This window comes from Salvelinus namaycush, chromosome 4 (genome assembly GCF_016432855.1).
Source record: "Salvelinus namaycush isolate Seneca chromosome 4, SaNama_1.0, whole genome shotgun sequence".
NCBI classification, from domain to species: Eukaryota; Metazoa; Chordata; class Actinopteri; order Salmoniformes; family Salmonidae; genus Salvelinus; species Salvelinus namaycush.
In genome coordinates this window covers 36,535,332-36,552,136 of record NC_052310.1, presented here as the reverse complement: position 1 = coordinate 36,552,136, position 16,805 = coordinate 36,535,332, and the positions used below count along the sequence as shown (strand labels likewise).

Here is a 16,805-nt window from a genome sequence, read left to right as displayed (position 1 = left end):
CAGGCCATTCCCCTGTGATGGATACTGTGGCCTTGTATCCCTGTCACACTAAATCACTGTTATCCTGTCATAACGGCTGCTGGCCCATCCCAATTGACAGATGACAGCTTACGGTCTACAGATGCAGACAGGGAAAAACACTCCTCTGGCATTGAAGGGGCATTGTTTTGCAATATTTCAGTAGGTAGTTATACCCTTCAGCTACTGTGTGTGTGCGCGTGCGGATGTGTGTCTGCGTGTTTGCTTGCGTGTTTCTGCGTGTTTGTTAACTGTGTCCTATTCAGATTAGATAAGCCTGTCTACTGTGTTCAGCTATTATTTAGCTTGGTCGGAGGGCCCAGTGCAGCTATGCAGTGTTCTGAGATAAAATAGCCATGGGGAGAAAAGCAACGCAGTCCTTTAATGACTAAGCTGTCCCTTTGTGATTATCAATGACAGAGGTTGAGAGTATGACAAGGTTTATAGAAGTGAACAAATTCCAAACCAAATCTGTGTGGCTTGATAGACAGGGAGTGATTGTCATTGATTGTGAGGGGCACTCAGAGCAGTAGTGAAGCTACTTAGGGTGGGGGATGCTGCCAGCCAGCCATCTCTCAGCCCTCTCTCTCTCTGACCTCTCGCTCTCAGCTCTCTCTCTCTTTCTCTCTCTCTCTCTCTCTCTCTCTCTCTCAGACTCTCTCTCAGATCTCTCGCTCTCAGACCTCTCGCTCTCAGCTCTCTCTCAGCTCTCTTTCTCAGCTCTCTTTCTCAGCTCTTTTTCTCAGCTCTCTCTCTCTCTCTCTCTCTCTCTCTCTCTTTCTGTCTCTCTCTCTGCCTCTCTCCTAACTAGACTTTTTTTAAAGCCTGGCACTGGACTCTTCCTTGCTCTCCTCTGCTCTGGGAGTACAGCCCGCCGACGTGGCACTGCATATGCGAAGGTCCCTCCAATTACTGCCGATCTGGCACGGCCTCACAGGCCCTTTCTCACTTCACTATAACAGCCGCCCTGGCAGCCCCTCACATCCACTGTTTAGAGGGCGCTTTTCCACTCCAGTAATTTCTCATGTAGGCATCTGGTAGGATTGTTTTGTGCATAGGAATGCCATTTACAGGATTAGAATAGGAATCCTGGAGAAATCAGTGTACTGTTATTGGGTTATTTTCTTGTGGAATACAATGGCAATCAACCTGGAATAACTGCAATATGGTATTGCTACATGACAATAGTAATTGTTTGTGTCTCTCACCAAATGAGGGATGTAAGTGCTGGACAGCTAGTCATCCTGATGTAGACATGTTGGGATTCCCCCCTTTGACTTCCAATATGGTGGGTACTGGCACGTCTCTTGGCAAGGCTTCTCCCATTGGGGGGCAATTCACCTTCTGGGTGTAGTGCCTCTCGGTGGCTGGAGGTATAGGTGCAGGGGAGTTGCAGGGCTCAGCGGTTCCCTTTGATTGTCCCACTGCTCAGTAAAACCGACTCAGACCTACAACATCCTTAAGGAGATGCTGCTTCCACTCATATCACCGTTCCCATCTCTCCTTTCCGCAGTATATTGTCTCATGCATAGAACACTGCATGTTTGGATTAATTGTAGAACACCCCCTCTCTGTGCTGTGGTTAGATCAGTGTACTCTGCTGGTGTTTAACTTTAGAACCACTAAAGCAGTCATTTTGACTGCTCGTGACTTTTTATTTGTTATTTTTTTTCCCTGACATTTTTTAGCTCATGCCGCCCTCCGTCCTTGTCTTTTCCTAACTAAGTCTACATAACCCACTGCTGTTGTCAATTTCACACATATTTTCACACCAATTTCACACATATAACAACAGTTTTAATAAATTAAGTAAAGGATCATAGGGAGAATGGGTGAGTTAATGAGCGAGGAGAAGCGAAAGAAGTGTAATCACCAATTGTGAATGAAGAACAGGGCGGACCATTCTATTTCTTCACTTCACTGTCGTTGGCGAACAAGCTGCTTGCAAAGAAATCAGGTCTGACCGGCCCCATGAACAAAGTGAGACGGGAGCTCCCTCTTTCTGCGTAAAAAACGGCACCTGCTAAAGAATGACAAGACAACGGGACACATTCAAGAGAAAGCCGCATACTATTACGCACTACAACCAAACAAAGGTATGTCAAAGTGTGTCAAGTAAGTGAATGTTACAAAACATTTGGTCAATTGTTAGGACAAGGGATAACGGCTAAATTAAATTCAGCTGATGCAATTGGTGTCACGCCTGCTCCCGCTCCCTGGCGCTCGAAGGCGCCAGGCTCCCCAGCATTGCACACTCCTGCCACCATCATTACGCACATCTGCCTTCCCCCCGTCACGCGCATCAGCAATTATCGGACTCACCTGGACTCAATCACCTCTGTCATTACCTCCCCTATTTTTGTGTTTCCCCGCTCTGTTCCCCGCTTCAGCATTAATGTTCATATGTTTTTGTATACCCTTGTGCTGACGCTGTTCCTGTCCTGTTACCTGTCTGTTCTTCATTACATGTTCAACTCCCCGTACTTGCTTCCCATCCCCAGCGTCGGTCCTTACAGAATGCCGAAGCCACCAAATGAAGCATCGGGAGTGCTGGTGTTCCGGTTTGGGGTGACTTCGGTTCCGGGGGCCGACACCGATGGAACCGGAGGTGCCTAAGCCAACTCGTCGGGCTGTCACGCCCAAGCTGGCTCGAGAGGTTTCTTGCCCCGGTTGGCTCGGAAGGCACCCATCCCATGTCAGGCCTCAGCCGGATTGTCAGGATTTTACACCCAGCCGGCGCGTCAGGCTGCTGCGCGTCTGCCGGACAATCGTGCTCCCACGCCTCAGCGGGATCGACAGGCTTTCACGCCTCAGCCGGATCGTCGGGCTCCTATGCCTCAGCCGGCTCGCCAGGCTCCCATGCCTCAGCCGGTTCGTCGGGGTTGTCCAACGCCCGTGCCTCGGCCGGCCCGCCAGGCTCGCCCAGGTGGGATGCCGGGTGGCGCCTCTGGGGGGGGGGGTACTGTCACGCATACTGGCTCCCCAGTATTGCTCACTCCTGCCTTCCCCCCGTCACGCGCATCAGCGATTATCGGACTCACCTGGACTCAATCACCTCTGTCATTACTTCCCCTATATCTCTTTGTTTCCCCGCTCTGTTCCCCGCTTCAGCATTAATGTTCATATGTCTTTGTATACCCGTGTGCTGACGCTGTTCCTGTCCTGTTACCTGTCTGTTCTTCATTAAAATGTTCACCTCCCCGTACCTGGTTCCCATCTCCAGCGTCGGTCCTTACAATTGGGTGAAAATGCACACAAGCACGAGCTGACAATAATTTACTATTTTTGACTGCTGTCATATCAACAGTAATATACGTTATAATGCTATTGCTATTGCTTTTTTTGCCAAGTTTCACTATTTATCAAGGCGACTTGCCGCTTATAATGATGTTTACATGCTGACCACACCGCTCGTGTTGCAAAATAAATTTACTCATACAGTACCAGTCAAAAGTTTAGACACACCTACTCATTCAAGGGTTTTACTTTATTTTTTACTATTTTCTACATTGTAGAATAATATTGAAGATATCAAAATTATTAAATAACACATATGGAATCATGTAGTAACCAAAAAAGTGTTAAAAAAATCAAAATATATTTCAAATAGGCACCCTTTGCCTTGATGACAGCTTTGCACACTCTTGGAATTCTCTCAATCAGCTTCATGAGGAATGCTTTTCCAACAGTCTTGAAGGAGTTCCCAGATATGCTGAGCACTTGTGGGCTGCTTTCCCTTCACTCTGCAGTCCAACTCATCCCAAACCATCTCAATTGGGTTGATTTCGGGTGATTGTGGAGGCCAGGTCATCTGATGCAGCACCATCACTCTCCATCTTGGGCAAATAGCCCTTACACAGCCTGGAGGTGTGTTTTGGGTCATTGTCCTGTTGAAAAACAAATGATAGTCCCACTAAGCGCAAACCAGATGGGATGACATATCGCTGCAGAATGCTGTGGTAGCCATGCTGGTTAAGTGTGCCTTGAATTCTAAATAAATCACTGACAGTGTCACCAGCAAAGCACTCCCACACCATCACACCTCCTCCTCCATGCTTCACGGTGGGAACCACACATGCGGACGTCATCCGTTCACCAACTCTGTGTCTCACAAAGACATGGCAGTTGGAACTAAACATCTCAAATTTGGACTCATCACACCAAAGGACAGATTTCCACTGGACTAATGTCCATTGCTCGTGTTTCTTGGCCCAAGCAAGTCTCTTCTTATTGGTGTCATTTAGTAGTGGTTTCTTTGCAGCAATTCGACCATGAAGGCCTGATTCACACAGTGTCCTCTGAACAGTTGATGTTGAGATGTGTCTGTTACATGAACTCTATGAAGCATTTATTTGGGCTGCAATCTGAGGTGCAGTTAACTCTAATGAACTTGTCCTCTGCAACAGAGCTAACTCTGGTTCTTCCCGTCCTGTGGCAGTCCTCATGAGAGCCAGTTTCATCATAGCGCTTGATGGTTTTTACGACTGCACTTGAAGAAACTTTCAAAGTTCTTGAAATTTTCCGCATTGACTGAACTTCATGTTTTACAGTAATGATGGACTGTCGTTTCTCTTTGCTTATTTGAGCTGTTCTTGCCATAATATGGACCCAGCCCTATTTGGTAAAAGACCATATTCTGTATACCACCCCTGCCTTGTCCCAACACAACTGATTGGCTCAAACACATTAAGAAGGATAGAAATTCCACAAATTAACTTTTAACAAGGCACACCTGTTAATTGAAATGCATTCCAGGTGACTACCTCATGAAACTGGTTTAGAGAATGCCAAGAGTGTGCAAAACTCATCAAGGCAAAGGGTGGCAACTATATTTGGCTTTGTTTAACACTTTTTTGGTTACTACCATGATTCAATATGTGTTATTTCATAGTTTTGATGTCTTCACTGTTGTTCTACAATGTAGAAAATAGTAAAAATAAAGAAAAACCCTTGAATGAGTAGGTGTGTCCAAACTTTTGACTGATACTGTAGATGTTATTCAATCGTTGCACCCACACTGCTCGCGAGGCGCTAAAATAGAACTTGGTTTTATCTGTGACACTTGACTCGCTGCATGTCCCGCCTCTCCCATTACCTCATTGGTTTTTAGGAGCATATACCCACGTGCCATCTCCTCATTGGTTTTTAGGAGCATATACCCACATGGGTGAATAAAAGATTAACTGAGGTCCACAGTCCAGTTGGTAGTGGTAATGGACCTTAAAGTTGGTTGCCAACTGCTATATAAAGTCCAAAGAAGATGAAGAAGCCTGAAGGAGGAGAGATTACTAGAAACAAACGCGGTTTACCCTTTTATCTGTGGATTAGTTGTCGGAGTAGAGGACCTTGTGCATTTCAGGTAAAATAACAACCCAATGTTTTTATCCCAGGACAAATTAGCCAGCAACAGCAAGCTAGCTAGCTAAATTCTAGCTCCTCAAATTGTTTTGATATTTCAACCTGTGTGTCCTGATTGCATCTGGTGTGGGTGGACAAAATCAACATGCGCGCGAAAGCGGTCTGGTTAGCATGTTAGGCTACTGACGTTTTCATAATTTGATCGAGTGTCTTTTGACCGTACTTCTTGGGGGTTTGGGTATTTTTATTTTATTTTGTCATTGTAAAAACAAGCTGTTCCCATGTTCCAACGCATATGCTTTCTGTTTCATAGTTTTAAAGGCACTCCACAAAAATGTTTTATTGAACATATAGCCTACAGTGACATAAACTAATGAAAATGCTATTGTGCTATATTGTGCTATTTGAAATGAAGTACAAATTGTATTCTAATGTTATCCAAGGCCTTCATAAACACAAACAAATGATTATTTTTGCTATAGCATATATGAAATATACGAATTACTCTGTTGGAATGTTTCTGTCAGATTGACTGCTCTTTAGCTTGTGGGGGGGGGGGGTCCATCAACGCCCAGCTGTTCTAGTGTTAAGCCATAGTGCTTTTTTATCCACTGCTCTCTGAGTGTCTGATCTCCTCTCTCTCACTAGCTGTGTCTCATGCACGTTTAGTGCTGTGCCGGGTTAAACTGAACTATGGCACAAAGCCCATGCACATCCAAACGAGAGGCATAGCGTCAGCATTGCACTACGCATGCATGCGCACAGACACAGACACACACACACGCTAGATGCCAGACCACAGCCACCAGCTCCATCCAACACAAATGGTTTCAAATGTCTGGCTGGTAGCTAATTGGGTTGGATAACAGTGAAGTAGGAGGACTCTGGTTTGTGGATTTCCTCAAAAGAATTCCACTCAAAGACCACACACTCCCCCCCATACCACTCTGCCAAGCTGCACAGTTAGTTTTTTCCTTTTGACTTCCAACAGAATGTCTAATAACAGAATATCAGGTGCATCATACAGTATATTATAGTCTGCCAATAAACTACTGTACTATTTAAAATGAAAACACAAAAACAGATATAATCATGCATTTAGTTTAATTTCAAACATTTTGCATGCCTAATAGAGATTAGTTTTAGAGAGGAGAAACATTCTCAGGGACTTAATCTGTGACAGAAAGCTGATGATACTGTCTTTGATAAGCTCACCTGAGTTTAACTTGACATCATCCATATTATTACCAACTTATCATCAAAGCAGATTCGCTTTCAGTGCCATCTGGTAAACATAATTCATCTCATCTGATGTAATTGCCCAAAGCATTTTTCTACATTGTTTTATGTTATGTCCTTAATTTAAATGCTGATCAATCTTTGTTTTGACGGTGAATCAGATTCTTCGAAAATGCCTGAATATGTTTCGGTTCAAAGTCTGACAGTTAGACAGCTAGGCAGCCTAATCGCACACTCATGCGTAAATAACAGTTTTGAATAGTGGGACATTGCAATAATCCCAAATATGTTTGGAATACTGTTGCTCACGATGTTTGCCTTGCATTTTCACATTGTTTAATTTAAATGACAGCATTAAAAGAGCAGTTTCAAAATATCACGCCTCCAAGTGTAATGAGTAATTCAGTGTTTTCATGCACTGTGAAGGTGAGATTAAAAATGTCTGTTAGAATCCCAGTGATGTCTTTTTTGCTTACCATGGTAGTGCTCCTCTATGTGGAACATATTTTGAACCCATTGAAGTGCCCCATATTTCCAAGATGTATTTAGCAACGATCATCTAAATTGTTTAAAGGTTTAAAATACTATCCTAATAAATGCAACATTTGGACAATGGATTAATAGACTTGTAACTTTTTGAATAAAAATCAGATATTGACTGAAGTCGGAAGTTTACATACACTTAGGTTGGAGTCATTAAAACTCGTTTTTCAACCACTCCACAAATTTCTTGTTAACAAACTATAGTTTTTGCAAATCGGTTAGGACATCTGCTTTGTGCATGACACAAGTAATTTTTCCAACAATTGTTTACAGACAGATTATTTAACTTATAATTCACTGTACCACAATTCCAGTGGGTCAGAAGTTTACATAAACTAAGTTGACTGTGTCTTTAAACGGCTTGGAAAATTCCAGAAAATTATGTCATGGCTTTAGAAGCTTCTGATTGACTAATTGACATCATTTGAGACAATTGGAGGTGTACCTGTGAATGTATTTCAAGGTCTACCTTCAAACTCAGTGCCTCTTTGCTTGACATCATGGGAAAATCAAAAGAAATCAGCCATAAAAAATTTTTGTGGACCTCCACAAGTCTGGTTCATCCTTGGGAGCAATTTCCAAACGCCTGAAGGTACCACGTTCATCTGTACAAACAATAGCACGCAAGTATAAACACTATGGGACCACACAGCCGTCATACCGCTCAGGAAGGAGACGCGTTCTGTATCATAGAGATGAACGTACTTTGGTGTGAAAAGTGAAAATCAATCCCAGAACAACAGCAAAGAACCTTGTGAAGATGCTGGAGGAAACAGGTACACAAGTATCTATGTCCACAGTAAAACAAGTCCTATATCGACATAACCTGAAAGGCCGCTCAGCAAGGAAGAAGCCACTGCTCCAAAACCGCCATAAAAAAGCCAGACTACGGTTTGCAACTGCACATGGACAAAGATCGTACTTTTCGTACAAAAATAGAACTGTTTGGTCATAATGACCATCGTTATGTTTGGAGGAAAAGGGGGGATGCTTGCAAGCCGAAGAACACCATCCCAACCGTGAAGCATGGGGGTGGCAGCATCATGTTGTGTGGGTGCTTTGCTGCAGGAGAGACTGGTGCACTTCACAAAATAGATGGCATCATGAGAAAGGAAAATTATGTGGATATATTGAAGCAACATCTCAAGACATCAGTCAGGAAGTTAAAGCTTGGTCGCAAATGGGTCTTCCAAATGGACAATCACCCTAAGCATGCCTCCAAAGTTGTGACAAAATGGCTTAAGGACAACAAAGTCAAGGTATTGGAGAGGCCATCACAAAGCCCTGACCTCAATCCTATAGAAAATGTGTGCAGAACTGAAAAAGCGTGTGCGAGCAAGGAGGCCTACAAACCTGACTCAGTTACACCAGCTCTGTCAGGAGGAATGGGCCAAAATTCACCCAACTTATTGTGGGAAGCTTGTGGAAGGGTACCCAAAACGTTCGACCCAAGTTAAACAATTTAAAGGCAATACCAAATACTAATTTGGTGTATGTAAACTTCTGTGTATTTAAACTTCTGACCCACTGGGAATGTGATGAAAGAAATAAAAGCTGAAATAAATCATTCTCTCTACTATTATTCTGACATTTCACATTCTTAAAATAAAGTGATGATCCTAACTGACCTAAAACATGGAATTTTTACTAGGATTAAATGCCAGGAATTGTGAAAAACTGAGTTTAAATGTATTTGGCTATGGTGTATGTAAACTTCTGACTTCAACTGTAAAACATTGTACAAGCACAGAGTTCAGGCATTTTGGTCGGAATTCAGGTATTCCATTTATTGTAAAATATCAATGGTATATCAGTTATTTTTTATATAGTGTGATAAAATAAAGACAATTATATATGCCTCATTTGCATATTCAGTGTTTTTGGAAAGTATTCAGACGCCTTGACTTTTTCCACATTTTGTTACGTTACACTCCTAATCTGAAATGTATTAAATAAATACAAATCCTCAGCAATCTACCCCATAATGACAAAGCAAAAACATTTTTTTTTTTTTTTTTTTTTACAAATGTATTAAAAATAAAAAAATAGATACGTTAATTACATAAATATTCACACTCTTTGCTATGAGACTCGAAATTGAGCTCAGGTGCATCCTGTTTCCATTGATCATCCTTGAGATGTTTCTACAACTTGATTGGAGTCCACCTGTGGTAAATGCAATTGATTGGACATAATTTGGAAAAGCACACCCTGTCTATATAAGGTCCCACAGTTGACGGAGCAAAAACCAAGCCATGAGATCGAAGGAATTGTCTGTAGAGCTCCGAGACAGGATTGTGTCAAGGCACAGATCTAGCGAAGGGTACCAAAACATGTCTGCAGTATTGAAGGTCCCCAAGAACACAGTGGCCTCATTCTTTCTTAAATGGAAGAAGTTTGCAACCACCAAGACCAAACTAAGCAAATGGGGGAGAAAGTCCTTGGTCAGGGAGCTGACCAAGAACCCGATGGTCACTCTGACAGAGCTCTAGAGTTCCTCTGTGGAGATGGGAGAACCTTCCCAGAAGGACAACGATCTCTGCAGCACTCCGCCAATCAGACTTTTTATGGTAGGGTGGCCTGAAATGTTTTCTAAAAACCTGTTTTTGCTCTGTCATTATGGGGTATTGTGTGTAAATTGATGAGAGATTTTTTATTCCATTTTAGAATAAGGCTGTCACCTAACAAAATGTGGAAAAAGTCAAATACTTGTGAATACTTTCCTAAGGCACTATATATACTGGTTGTATTTGCATACATGAAAACATTTATATAAAGGGGAGGAACGGAGCTGCAACAACCAAAAACTTGCTCTGTCTAGGCCTACCTGCACTCACTCCCCTGTGTTGTCTAGACTGCTTCATTAATAATGTTATTGTCACGTTATCTTGCATAATTCAACTAGTTTGTCAAGAGAAGGATAACGACACAATTTTAGTTGAAAACACTTGACTCTAGGTAACACCTATCTATTCATACTTTACATTGTTTGTGAGATCAGACATAATATCACTATAACCAGTGTTCATTTTCGGAAGTCATTTAAGCGGATCTCATTTATAAACATTTCAACTATATTAAATCATGAATTTTTTCAATTGCACAAAAAATGAACACCACTGGAAATAAAGTTGTCCCTCGACAAAACCCCCGACAAAGCGTTCTTATAGATGCAACGTTAAGCCAATGTACAGTATTCAATTGAATTAATTTCAGCCATGACTGGTGTGTTTGACAGGTCGTTATTAAATTTCTGTGGTCGTTACGTTAACAGGAAAAAACAAATGGCACAAGCAAGACTGGCAAAGAATCGCCAGAGTAAAATTAAAGACATCAATCCAGCTAAATTTAAGTGACGAGGATTTTGCACCACTCAAACACAGGAAATAGGTGGCTGAAAATAAAATATTCTCAGGTCATGCGCGTTGCTAATTTATTGCATAATTTTCTATGGCATGGAAGTAGAGTTAAAAACTAACTGTATAGCTAAGCCCAGTAACAGCCTACTGTAGGCGTAGCGGACAGGCCAGTTAGGACAATATTTGTCAATCACTTCTCGCCCCCTTACTCATTGAGCCATAAATCGTGAGGGTATGTGGCTGATCTAGTGGGATATTCTAACCTCCCTCTCTTAATAGCCTTCCTGCTTCATAGAGCTTTAGTGCTTTTAAATTACGCTACTGCTAGCCCTTAGTCGCTAAACAGTCACCCTGCAGGTTAGAGCTATGCTACCTCATCTGGGGAACTGTTGCTGCTGGAAATACACAACCACAGGCAGGACAACACACCCACCAAATTCCTCATCCCACAAGTGCTCAGAGACAAATTTAATCGATACAACCTACTTTTTAAACACAGATTCAGTAATTCCCCGATTAGTGGTGTAAAATGTAATAGTTCATGCCATATAAAAGAAACATCCCTTTTTCAGGACCCTGTCTTTCAAAGATAATTCGTAAAAATCCATATAACTTCACAGATCTTCATTGTAAAGGGTTTTAACACTGTTACCCATGCTTGTTCAATGAACCATAAACAATTAATGAACATGCACCTGTGGAACGGACGTTAAGACACTAACAGCTTACAGACGGTAGGCAATTAAGGTCACAGTTATGAAAACTTAGGACACTAAAGAGGCCTTTCTACTGACGCTGAAAAACACCAAAAGAAAGATGCACAGGGTCCAAGCTCATCTGCGTGAGCGTGCTATAGGCATGTTGCAAGGAGGCATGAGGACTGCAGATGTGGCCAGGGCAATACATTGCAATGTCCGTACTGTGAGACGCCTAAGACAGCGCTACAGGGAGACAGGACGAACAGCTGATCATTCTTGCAGTGGTAGACCACGTGTAACAACACCTGCACAGGATCAGTACATCCAAACATCACACCTGCAGGATGGTAACAACAACTACCCAAGTTACTCCAGGAATGCACAATCGCTCCATCAGTGCTCAGACTGTCTGCAATAGGCTGAGAGAGGTTGTTGAACAGAGGGCTTATAGGCCTGTTGTAAGGCAGGTCCTCACCATACATCACCTGCAACAACGTCGCCTATGGGCACAAACCCAACGTCACTGGACCAGACAGGACTGGCAAAAACTGCTCTTCACTGACGAGTTGTGGTTTTGTCTCACCAGGGGTGATGGTCGGATTCGCGTTTATCGTTGAAGGAATGTGTGTTACACCGAGGCCTGTACTCTAGAGCGGGATCGATTTGGAGGTGGAGGGTCACAGCATCATCGGACTGAGCTTGTTGTCATTTCAGGCGATCTCAACGCTGTGCGTTACAGGGAAGACATCCTCCTCCCTCATGTGGTACCCTTCCTGCAGGCTCATCCTCACATGACCCTCCAGCATGACAATGCCACCAGCCATACTACTGGTTCTGTGCATTATTTCCTGCAAGACAGGAATGTCAGTGTTCTGCCATGGCCAGTGAAGAGCCCGGATCTCAATCCCATTGAGCACGTCTGGGACCTGTTGGATCGGAGAGTGAGGGCTAGGGCAATTCCCCCCAGAAATGTCCGGGAACTTGCAGGTGCCTTGGTGGAAGAGTGGGGTAACATCTCACAGCAAGAACTGGCAAATCTGGTGCAGTCCATGAGGAGGAGATGCACTGCAGTACTTAATGCAGCTGGTGGCCACACCAGATACTGACTGTTACTTTTGATTTTTACCCCCCCTTTGTGCAGGGACATTCTGTTAGTCACATGTCTGTGGAACTTGTTCAGTTTGTCTCAGTTGTTGAATCTTTTTAAGTTCATACAAATATTTACACATGTTACGTTTGCTGAAAATAAACGCAGTTGACAGTGAGAGGATGTTTCTTTTTTTAGTATTAACTTTTATACTAAGTGACAGTGATTGCATACATTTTAGCATGTAAACCCAGCAGGAATTGAACTCACAAACCTGGTATTGTTAGCAGCATGTTCTTAGCAGCGGAGCCATGAATGCCACATGAATGCCATATAATTTATATATTTTTTTATTTTACCTTTATTTAACTAGGCAAGTCAGTTAAGAACAAATTCTTATTTTCATAATGCCAGATTGTTCAGACCCCTTTACTTTCCACATTTTCTTACGTTACAGCCTTATTCTAAAATGGATTTAAAAAAATCATCAATCTACACACAATACCCCATAATGACAAAGCAAACACAGGTTTTTAGACATTTTTGCAAATGTATACATTTTTTATTTATTTATATATATTTGCATAAATATTGAGACCCTTTACTCAGTACTTTGTTGAAGCACCTTTGGCAGCAATTACAGCCTCAAGTCTTCTTGGGTATGACGCAACAAGCTTGGCACACCTGTATTAGCGGAGTTTCTCCCATTCTTATCTGCAGATCCACTCAAGCTTTGTCAGGTTGGATGGGGAGCGTTGCTGCACAGCTATTTTCAGGTCTCTCCAGAGATGTTTGATTGGGTTCAAGTCCCGGCTCTGGCTGGGCCACTCAAGGACATTCAGAGACTTGTCCCGATGCCAATCCTGCATTGTCTTGGCTGTGTGCTTAGAGTTGTTGTCCTGTTTGCTCCAGTCTGAGGTCCTGAGCGCTCCATGGAGCAGGATTTCATCAAGGATCCCTCTGTACTTTGCTACGTTCATCTTTCCCTCGATCCTGACTAGTCTCTCAGTCCTTGCCACTGAAAAACCTCCCCACATCATGATTCTGCCACCACCATGCTTCACGGTAGGGATAGTACCTGGTTTCCTCCAGATGTGACGCTTGGCATTCAGGCCAACAAGATCAATCTTGGTTTCATCAGACCAGAGAATCTTGTTTATCATGGTCTGAGTTGGCCATGTTTATCATGGTTTGTAGTTGGCCAAAAGGTGCCTTTTGGCCCACTCCAAACCAGCTGTCATGTGCCTTTTCCTGAGGAGTGGCTTCCATCTGGCCACTCTACAATAAAGGCCTGATTGGTAGAGTGCTGCAGAGATGGTTGTCCTTTTGGAAGGTTTTACCATCTCCACAGAGGAACACTGGATCTCTGTCAGAGGATCATCAGGTTCTTGGTCAGCTCACTGACCAAGGCCCTTCTCCCCTGATTGCTCAGTTTAGCCGGGCAGCCAGCTCTAGGAAGAGTCTTGGTGATTCCAAACTTCTTCCATTTAAGAATGATGGAGGCCACTCTGTTCTTGGGGACCTTCAATGCTGCAGAAATGTTTTGGTACCCTTCCCCAGATCTGTGCCTCAACACAATCCTGTCTAGGAGCTCTAATGACAATTCCTTCGACCTCATGGCTTGGTTTTTGCTCTGAAATGCACTGTCAACTGTGGGACCTTGTATAGACAGGTATGTGCCTTTCCAAATCATGTCCAATCAATTGAATTTACCACAGGTGGACTCCAATCAAGTTGTAGAAACATCTCAAGGACGATCAATGGAAACAGAATGCGCCTGATCTCAATTTCGAGTCTCATAGAGAATGGTCTGAATACTTATTTTTTGTCATAAATGTACAAACATTTCTAAACTTTTGGGGTTTTGTCATTGTAGAGTATTGTGTGTAGATTGATAAGGATTTGTAAAAAATGTAATCTATTTGAGAATAAGGCTGTAACGTAACAAAATGTGGAAAATGGGAAGGGGTCTGAATACTTTCCGAATATGCTCTCATAATAATTCCATCATAATGTAGAAACAGACTAACAGTGTTGTTGAGAATTATGTGCACAAACCAATGGAGAAATTAAGCCAGTAGGTATTGACAGAGTGAAGGCTGTTCATTAGCACTTTGACCTGAGGAAGCACAGAGGAAATCATGCAAATTCCCCCACACGATTCATATCTGAATTACTCAAGGTTAATCGTATGTGTGCCGAATGCCATGTTTAAGGTATTAACATTCATCCACTAATTTCATGGGTTTCATTGCATATACTTATTGTGTTTGTGTCTGTGGGTGTGTTCGTAAGTGCTGTTATTGTGAGGTGCAAAAGTCTAGGAGCAAAAACTGCTCAGCCACGATGTGGTAGGCCACACAACCTCATAGAATGGGAGTGCTGAGTGCTGAAGTGCGTAGTGCAACACTCACTACCGAGTTCCAAACTGCTTCTGGAAGCAATGTCAGCAGAAGGACTGTTTGTTGGGAGCTTCATGAAATGGGTTTCCATGACCGAGCAGCCACACACAAGCCTAAGATCACCATGCGCAATGCCAAGCGTCAGTTGGAGTGGTGTAAAGCTTGCTGCCATTGGACTCTGGAGCAGTGGAAACGCGCTCTCTGGAGTGATGAATCACGCTTAACCATCTGTCAGACCGACGGACGAATCTGGTTTTGGTGGATGCCAGGAGAACACTACCTCTCCGAATGCATAGTGCCAACTGTAAAGTTTGGTGGAGGAGGAATAATGGTCTTTGGCTGTTTTTCATGGTTCTGGCTAGGCCCCTTAGTTCCAGTGAAGGGAAAGCTTAATGCTACAGCACACAATGACATTCTAGACAATTCTGTGCTTCCAATTTTGTGGCAACAGTTTCTGGACGACCCTTTCCTGTTTCAGCATGGCAATGCCCCCATGAACAAAGCGAGGTCCAAACAAAAATGGTTTCTCGAGATTGGTTTGGAAGAACTTGACTGGCCTGGACAGAGCCCTGACCTCAACCCCATCGAACACCTTTGGGATGAATTGGAACGCCCACTGCGAGCCAGGCCTAATCGCCCAACATCAGTGCCCGACCTCACTAATGCTTTTGTGGCTGAATGGAAGAACGTCTCCGCAGCAATGTTCCAACATCTAAGTCTTCCCAGAAGAGTGGAGGCTGTTATAGCAGCAAAGGAGGGGACCAACCCCATATTAATGCCCAGGATTTTGGAATGAGATGTTCGACGAGCAGTTGTCTCAAAAACCAAAAGAGGAATTGCTAAAAACTCAACCAATGAAGAAAAACAATGCAACAGTCTTTTGCGCCAAGTACTCCAAGTGTTCGGAGAAAATTTAAAGCAATCCTGAAAAAGCACTGGCATATTCTGCAATAAGACAACAAAAAATTGCACAGCTCTTCAAGGAACCCCTACTGGTGGTGTATAAGCGTGGTCACAATATTGGAAATAGCTTGGATAGATCTGAAATGCTTCCTGAGCCCACTCAGACACTCTTGACAACCATTCTAAATGGGAACTACAAATGTGGCTCATGCGCACAGTGCAATAGCACTATAAAAACATCCTTCTTCAGACACCCACATACAGGTCGAAAAATCCCGGTTAGGGTTATCATCTCATGCAAGATCAAGGGAGTAATCTATCTCATCACCTGTTCATGTGGGAAAGCCTACGTAGGATAAACGAAAAGACAATTAAAACAACGCATAGCTGAACATCGCAGCTCAATAAAGATGTAAGAACATTGACTAACCAGTAGCAGCTCACTTTTCTGAAGATAACCATCTCCTCTCTCAAATACACAGGCATTGAGTATGGCACTCTGCCAAGGAGAGGAGGTAACATCTAGATCCTAATACCACAAAGGGAGGCTTACTGGATATCCTTTCTAAAAACTTTGACCCCTAGTGGTCTGAATATTGACTTTGATCTCAGGCCCTTATGAACAAAATCTCTTTTACAAACAAGTCTTATGAATTGATATATTCTTTCTACAGCTTATCAGCGTACACCCAATATGTTCCCTCGTTGATGCTTATTATGATTGAACCAAAAGATTACATGCAACAAAAAAATTGAAATGAAATAGGAAACAATTAAATATATATGTGAAATTGAATTCAACAATAATGTATGTTGATGCTAATATTATGTACAATATTCAATTGTTTCCATATAATAACAATAGCCTAATATATTCAATATGCCATAAACTATTGTTTTTTAACAGTTTCACTCAATTCATTCTAATTAACTTAATGATTATCACACATCCCTCATTATTGTCATTGGTTGCACTAATTGCACTGTTTGTCTACATAACCTGGTTCAAGCATTCATGACATTACCCTGAAGAAGGCACAGTGATGCCCAAACATTGGGGATTTACCCAATAAATTACTGGTAGTTTATATATGGAGTTTGCGACTCTATTTTTATTGACGAGCAGTTGTCCATATACTTTTGACCATGTAGTGTTTGTAGTGTTTGAGTGCATGTGCATTTGTGCACCATAACTGCA

At 42.7% G+C, this 16,805-nt stretch overlaps 1 protein-coding gene across 1 annotated transcript in view; it reads left to right on the top strand.

The window, feature by feature from the left end:
- Positions 1-16,805, top strand: part of LOC120046488 (adhesion G protein-coupled receptor A3-like) — a 321,556-nt gene that overhangs the window by 119,040 nt on the left and 185,711 nt on the right. The gene's annotated exons all lie outside the window — the stretch shown is intronic.